The 8,392-nt window shown below is 42.1% G+C and overlaps 1 long non-coding RNA gene across 1 annotated transcript in view; it reads right to left on the reverse strand.

Annotated features, from left to right (window-relative positions):
- The window catches only part of LOC107185157, a 16,458-nt gene extending 16,076 nt beyond the window's left edge, over positions 1 to 382 (reverse strand). Inside the window, exon 1 of the long non-coding RNA XR_001516079.1 lies at positions 371 to 382. This is a non-coding gene — a long non-coding RNA (uncharacterized LOC107185157). The remainder of the gene's footprint in view (positions 1 to 370) is intronic.
- Positions 383 to 8,392: the final 8,010 nt, after the last annotated feature.

Here is an 8,392-nt window from a genome sequence, read left to right on the forward strand (position 1 = left end):
ATTCCTGAAAAGAATAACAAATCTGACTGGTAATATCTGCTATTTTGGTGCTTTCATTATTCAGCCTCCAGAAAATGTTTAGTCTCAGCTGTTACTGCTTCACTGTGTAACCTAAGCTTTAGCCACACAGGAATCCTCTAGGGGTCGGCAAACGTCTTCCGTAAGGAGCCATATAGGGAATATTTTAGTCTTTGTGGGCCACAAGAGTCTCTGTTGCATATTCTTATTTTCACTTTGCAGACCTCTGTTCTGTTTGAATAGCCCATACTTTTCATTCCTTTTACCCAACCTGAGAAGGTTCAGCTTCCTGTTGATGTGTCAAAACTGAACTCATTGCCACCTCCAGGAAAACTGTTGAATCTTGTGTTACAGTCAAAGGCTGACTTTGTAGCAGTTGGATTGGGTTATTTGCTAATTGTTGAGACATTCGATAGATCCTTTGACAGAGTTATACCAAAATCACAGTGTCTCATGAGCATGTTTGAGAGAGTAATCTATTCTCTCTTTGTTATGTCACTACAGTTGACCCATTTCTTCCCTCATGAGCTTCTTAGAAGTGGGGGGTTGGGGAGGTGGCAGTGGCTACCTGGGATGGGCCCCCAAATTTGGTTGATGGATTGATGGATGCATGCATTTGCTTACACTGGTAAAACTGCACAGAATGTCCTTATTCTATTGGTTCTTTAACCATTTAACTGCCATGATATTTTTTTTTTGTAAAATGTATTTTATTGATTTTTTACAGAGAGGAAGGGAGAGGGATAGAGAGTTAGAAACATCGATGAGAGAGAAACATCAATCAGCTGCCTCCTGCACACCCCCTACTGGGGATGTGCCTGCAACCAAGGTACATGTCCTTGACCGGAATCGAACCCGGGACTCTTCAGTCACCAGGCGGATGCTCTAGCCAGTGAGCCAAACCGGCAAGGGCCTGCCATGATATTTTGAATTTAATTAAAAAAGGTCCGCCGCTTGGTCTATAGACGCTTATGGTGTACAAATGGTTAAGTGTCCACAGTAGAATGTCCATACTCTTCCAAAATTCCCATTCCTTGCATGCTACAGGAATTCTTTGCCACTCCAGCTGTGAATGTTCACTCTTGTTTATGCCTTTGTTATGGCACCTTGCAGTTTCAGTAATTTTAGGGTAATTAGAAATGGTGTCTGTTTTGCCCTGTGTGTCCTGCTGAGTTACAATGTTATTTACTTAGCTTTGGATGTTTAATACAGAGCACAGTGCTTTCATGTAATAGATACTCAAATATTAGAGCTGTTACTTTACCCCAAATTTAAAAATTAGTTTTTTTAAAAGTTTATTTTGTTTTTTTTTATATCATGCCTTTGAAGTTGATCATTTATTCATCAATAGTAATTTTTAAAGTGGGTTTGAGTCTGCAGGCCGACGCTCTATTCGCTGAGCCAAACCGGTCAGTAAAGTGGGTTTTTAACCAATGGCCGTGAGAGCTAAGTCTGGCTTGTTCTTAAATTATCTATATTACTAGAGAGAATAGCAGAATAGCAATTAATACAACTAATCAAAACCAATGTAATATCCAATAATTTATTGTTTTGCTATGTAATTTTCATTTCAACTCTACCACCTTATTTTGGCCCTAATTGTTTTAAAACCAAAATGTGTGAGTTTCCTTAAAGGAATAAAATTGCCCTAGCCGGATTGGCTCAGTGGATAGAGCGTCAGCCTGGGGACTGAAGGGTCCTGGGTTCGATTACAGTCAACGGCACATGCCCAGGTTGCAGACTCGATCCTCGGTAGGGAGGCAGTCGGTCAATGATTCTCTCTTCATTGATGTTTCTAACTTTCTCTCCCTCTCCCTTCCTCTCTGAAGTAAAAAAAAAAAAGAAAGAAAGAAAAGAAAGGATTAAAATCTATTCATCTTTTTAGAAGAAATCTTGAGCCCAAGGAACTTGGGTAGACAAGGGAGGCTGGAGATTTACAAAGACAGGCATGCAATTGGTTTTGGCATATGGAGAGGTCTGGAAACCAAGAGTGAGTCAAGCAATTTCATTTATAAGCGTTCCAACTTCTGGCAAGAATTTGAACTGCTTACTAGTCTGGTACATATTCTCTGGAAAATCCCCCCAAATTTTTGAGATATTGAATAGTATGTGAATCTCTTTGATGAGGTTGCTTACTTTATTTAACACTCTTGAAGTCTCTTTCAAAAGCCATATACTTTTTATTAAAATATATTTGTATTTCAGAGAAGAAGGGAGAGGGGAAGAGAGGAACATCAGTATGAGAGAGAATCCTCATTGCTTAGCTGCCTCCTGCACGGCCCCTACTGGGGATCAAGCCTGAAACCCAGGCACGTGCCCTGTCCAAACAGTGACCTCCTGGTTCATATGTTGGTGCTCAACCACTGAGCCACACTGGCTGGGTTAAAAGCCATACACTTATTTTCTTGGAGTAGGTTTTCACTTTAATATAGGTAATAGAATAATGAAGATAAGTGAAATATAGTTCATGGTATACCCATTCATTCATCGATCAACATTGAGTGCCAAATATGTGCCAGACACTGTTCCAGACTCTTGGGACACTGTGAACAAAGCAAAAGTCCCTGCCTTTATGGAGCTTAACGTATGGGAGGAAATAAACGGATGTATGTTAAATGATGGTAAGTGCTAAGGAAGAACACTGTGCAGAGGACAATAGGTGTTGGAAATTTGATATAGGAGACTAAGTAAGAACTCAAGTGAGCAGGTGACCTTTGAATAGACTTGCAGGAAGCGAAGGAATGAGCCATGCAGATACTTGAGAAAGAGCACTCCCAGCAGAAGCTACAGCAAAGGGAGGCCTAGATACAGGAGTGAGCATGGGGTCGAGATCACTGATGATGAGACAGGTAGTGAGGGGCCTAGATCATGTAGGGCCTTGCCAAGTAATACAGATGAGATGATGGTAGCCAAGACCAGAGCTTGTCCCAGCTTAATGTAAAATTCTGTTCTCAGAAATTAAAAATTTAATTTCTGTGCTGTAAAAATTTTATCCATTGTCTTTTTTTTTGCCACTTTGTATCATTATGCATAGTCAAATCAAATTTCTGAATCTAACGGGTTGCAATGTAGTTTTACTCAGAATACCTGATGGTATTCATGTGACTGAATTTCAGTTATGGTATATGAGTTAATGGGTATGTGGGAAGCCCTCAGTCTCAATAATCACATTATTCCTTTTCCTCCTTACACATTAAATTACAGATAATATTACATTTTAGTGTAAACTTGTTTAGCAAAACTATTTCTTGTTCTGCAATATAAGTACAGTTATAGCAGAATAGATGCTGAGACAAAAATGGATTAAATAGAATAACTGGTTCTGAACAGAGACTTCAAAATAAGTGTTGCTTAGGATTTTATGTTTAATAGAATTGTAAAAATCAGATCAGCAGGGCATGTTTTTATGGGCCATCTGCCAAGACTAGAAGTAGCTTTGGTACCTAATACTACCTTAATCATATATTTGCATTCCATTTCCTGTCAATATGAGGAGGCACAACAAAAAAATAAAATCAGAATGTTAGAGCTGGAATAAATCTTACTTGTTCAACCTTTGGTTTCATAGATGCATCCCACCCCCCACCCCCACCCCCAGCACTCTTGTATACTTTTTTCTTTATAACAGTTCTTTAACAAAACACAGATAGTTGGTGATAGAATCATAATCTAAGTCACCTAAAACTTATTTACCCTAATCTTGTACTGATCTTCTGACAGTGATCCCAATTATCAGGCAACTTAAAATTATATAGTATGGGCACATAGGCTGCTATATGTAAGCTATAGGATAGTGATTCTCAAACTTAATGATGAATAACCCTAACCTGTGAAGTTTTAAATGCAGGCTTCCCTCCTGAGATTTTGAATCAGTGGGTTTGGGATAGGGCCCAGTAAATCTGTTTTTAATGACTGGTGATATGGACTTACACAATGACATGGGACATTGCCCTTAAAAACCACCGATTTCAAGGAGTGAAGTAGAGAATAAATAGAAGTTAGCACTAATCCCTAATCATTTCCAATACATTTTAGAAAAGAGTAACAAGCTGCTTGGTCACTTGTTCCTTTGAAGAATTGTTTCTCCCTTGCATAGATGTAAAGGTAGAGGATAGAGGATCACAATTATTTTTGTTCCTCCATCATTAGAACTGTAGGGTCATTAAGATAAAGGCATTGAATCCATGTAACTGTGTGGTACTGCACAATGAAATTCTGTTTTAGTCAGAAAAATATTTAAATATTGGACAAGATGCTAGTTTATCACTGCTGAGATACTACTTAAAATGGGGCAGAGGATACTCGCATGCTCAATATTTATGTAGGGCCATGGCACAGTACAAAATGAGACACCATTTCATTAGTAACCAGAATTTTCTCAGATGTTGCTTTGTCTAATTACACATAGGTGCTAAGTGAATATTAAAAATTTTGGTGCTGGTTGAGTAGGTCCAGTAAATTGTGTTAGGATATATCTTTTTTACTGCATACTTGTACTTCAGTAACTAACAGGTAGGAATATAGTTTTAATTGAAAAGAAACCACTTGCCTTTAAAAGCAATGTGTTGCTAAGAGAAAATTCATGCTTGACTTATTCCAGTCCTTTGACTATGTCAGTATAAAGCAAATTCATTATAAGAAGGTGGGTAATAGTCTAGGATAATGGAACATAGGCCTTTGAAAAGAAAATTTTGTAGCAATTGAATCCACACCTTGGAAGGGTGAAGGCCAGAAGCCACAAATCATTTTGGTGGTGTGTTGTTTTTTGTTGTTGTTGTTTTTAAAGTAATTGCAGTTAAATTTGCAAATGCTAGTGTGTGTTTTTTTAAAGTATGTATGTAGATTTTATTTCTTCCAAGTTCTCTAGTTGCCATTAAAATTTGTAGAGACATAAGATGAGAATAAAGCGTTCTGGTTCAATTATAGGATTTGATAGGAAGAGAATGTTTCTAAAGGAACAGGCCCAAAGAAAACAGGAATGTAACATAACGTCTGTAAAGTTATTACTAAACTCTTAGAAAGAGCTTTGTGGAGGTATGCCTCTTAAAACAAATGTTGTTGCTTTTTTAACAATTTGGTGTTTAAACCTAGGGACTTATTATAGCTTAGTGGGTATACTATTTCCATTTCCATTATCTGTTTTCATCACTCACAGCCTAATGAACACTGACTTCTGTATATTTGATTTAAAAGCTATTAAGATGTAGAAAAGGTTTAGTCAGCCAAGCTTAGAAAATAACACCGGCTATTTGTTAGGTTTAGGTCATACATACATAAATGTATATTCAGATATACTTACAGATATTTACATAGTAAGTACCTAAAAACCATAGTAAATTGATTACTTTTTATTTAATGTAAGCAGTTTAACAGCTGTGGTGAGTCCTTTTATTGTTAAAAATCAGTCAACACTAACTTAACCTGTAAGTTTGACTCTAATATTGGGCTTTTAAAAAGTGAAACATGTGTATGCATATAGAATATGAGCATGCATATATGTACAAAAGTCCTTTAATAGGAGTTCAGCTTTCTTTTATAAACACCAAAACTCACTCTCCTTATAAAATGTTTTTGCTAAAGTTTGCATCATTGACTCTCAAATTTATACCTCTATGTTTGAGATACACTGCGATGACTATGCATGCAGATTTTTGTTAACTCTCTCCTCCTTCCTCAGTAAATCAGTTAACTTTTAAAAAATTATGACCATTTATATAAAATAAATATTCCTAAAACAAATCAGCATATTCAGCTTATACGGAAATAAATTTTATTCCACTCACAAGAAATTTCTATTTTGTAAAAATGTAGCTTGTATTTCAGAGTGTAAGAAATCAACTGTTGAGTGGGTTAAGTGAATATTTTGAATATGTTTACTTTTTTAGTGTCAATAGCTATTTGAAATGGTAGGGGAAGGAGGTATAAGGACTAGGTTAACAGGTTTTTTAAATTGAATAAAAGTTTCTTGTCATATTTTAATGAGATACATCAATGTAACAGAACATTTATACATAATAAAACCCAGCAATACCATTTTTTCATTTTCTGTGTGCTTACACAGCAACTATTACATCTAAGACCACAGTAGCCCTTTCCAATCTGAGTCAAACCTCAGACATCCTCTGATGTCCATAAGGATTTCTTTTCAACACCACTAAGAATTAAATGAAAATCGCCCTGGCTGGTTTGGCTCAGTGCTTGGAGCATTGGCTTGTGGACCAAGTGTGGTTGCAGGTTCGATATTCCCAGTCAAGGGTGTGAACCTCTGTTGCAGCTTCGATCCCTGTTCAGTCTGAGGCCTCATGGAGGAAGCAACCAATCTATCCTTGGATGATGATTAAAAAAAAAAAAAGAATTAAATGTGTATCTATATTAGAACAAATACACACACAGTTTTCAACACAGCTAATCGGGCTACATTTGCAATTTTGGGCTGGCCTGGTAAAATGTAATCTGTAGATTAGTACCCATTTGTGAAAAGTTTGTATTCTGCAGTGCCCTCTCTTCCTTTATACACTGACTAGTGCCCCAGTGCGTGGATTCCTGCACATTGAAAGGAAATTAAGTAGAAGGTGGCCAGCGGGGCGGGACTGGGTGAGATGGGCTGGACACGCCCTGGAGCCAACCTCCGTGGTCCCTCCCAGCTGGCTGCACCTGGGACGGTGCCAGGGCTCGAAGGGCTTCTGCAGAGTGAGTGGGGTCCCTCTAGCAGGTGGGGTCCCTCGGCCTGGCCTGTGGAGATCGGTCTGAAACCGGCTCTCCGACATCCCCCGAGGGGTCCCTGACTGAGAGAGGGCAGTTCTCAGGTGACGCACCCCGGAATCGGGCTTCCTCCTCTCTCGTTCCAAGAACCACCACTGCCAAGTCACTGTGGCTTGGCAGCTCCTGTGTTGAGCATCTGTCCCCTGGTAGTCAGTGTGCATCATAGCTACTGGTTGGACGGCTGGGCGGTCACTTAGCCTTTTATATGTGTACTAGAGGCCCGGTGCACGAAATTCATGCACGGGAGGGTGGGGTTCCCTCAGCCCAGCCTGCCCCTCCCACAGTCCGGGAGCCCTCAGTGGATGTCCTACTGATGGCCACAGTCTGGCAGCAGAGGCTCGGAGCAAGCGTCCCGTGTGTGTGTCTGCTAGGGCCTCCCCCCAGCCGCGCCACGTAGGCTCGAAGCAGTTGCCGTGTGTGTGTGTGTGTGTGTGTGTGTCTGCTGGGGGCCTGCCCCCAGCCACACCATGGGGGCTTGGAGCAGGAGTCCCTCTGTGTTGATCTCTCAGGCTCCTGGCCTCCACTGCATGTTGTACTCTCCCTTGAGCTATGGCCAGGATGGGGGTGCTGCTTGCAAGCCAGGCTTTCCTGCTCCCAGATCACCATGGCGACCGGGAAGCAGGCCCAGCTGGGGGCTGCCCACAGGCCGGGTTTTCCTGCTCCTCTTTCAGGCCCAGCTTGGGGCTGCCCGCAGGCCAGGCTTGCTTTCCTGCTCCCTGATCAGGCGCAGCTGGGGGCTGCCTACAGGCCGCACTTTTCTACTTACCAATGGCCCGAACACCACAGCAACCCAGGGCCCAGCGGCACTTTCCTGTTCTCCAATAGTCATAGGGTCCCGGCTGGGGGTGGGGCTTAGCAGTGCGGGGCTTAGGCGGCACGGGGGTCCCAGCTGGGGGCTCAGGTGGCACACAGGGGTCCTGGCTGGGGGCGGGGCTTATGCCCCACTGCCCAGGGCTGCACATGGGGCCTGGATGGCAGCTCGCGCTGTCCCGCCCTGCCTGTAGTATAGGATAGAGGCCTGGTGCACAGGTGGGGGCTGGCTGGTTTGCCCTGAAAGTGTCCCAGGTCAGGGTGGGGGTCCCGCTTGGGTGCCTAGCCAGCCTGGATGATGGGATGATGGCTGTTTGCAGCTGGTCACACCCCCTTCAGGGTGGGGGTCCCCACTGGGGTGCCTGGCCAGTCTGGGTGAGGGCCTGAGAGCCGTTTTCAGGCTGGAGGGCAACTTAAGCTCCCAGCCTCTCCTTTTTTTTTTTTTAATTCTGGGATTTATTTACCTTCTATAGCTGTCACTGGAGCTGAGAGCCGGCTCCAGCTCTGAGGGCTGAAAGCAGGTTCTGGGTCTTGTTTGGCTTCTATAATTGAAACTCTGTAAACATGACTGCAGCTCTAAGCTCTGAGGCTGAAGCTGGCTGAAAGCAGGTCTCTGGAGCTTGTTTAGCTTCTATAATTGCAACATAGTTACTTAGAGTGCAGCTCAGAGTCTGGCGGCAGCAGGCCGGGAATGTTGGCTTCCTCCGTCACTGGAGCAAGCAAGCCTCCTGTTTGCTTCAGCTGCGTGCTACTGGCTGCCATCTTGGTTGGCAGTTAATTTGCATATCCTGCTGCTTAGCCC

Source organism: Myotis davidii, unplaced genomic scaffold (genome assembly GCF_000327345.1).
Source record: "Myotis davidii unplaced genomic scaffold, ASM32734v1 scaffold105, whole genome shotgun sequence".
NCBI lineage: Eukaryota > Metazoa > Chordata > Mammalia > Chiroptera > Vespertilionidae > Myotis > Myotis davidii.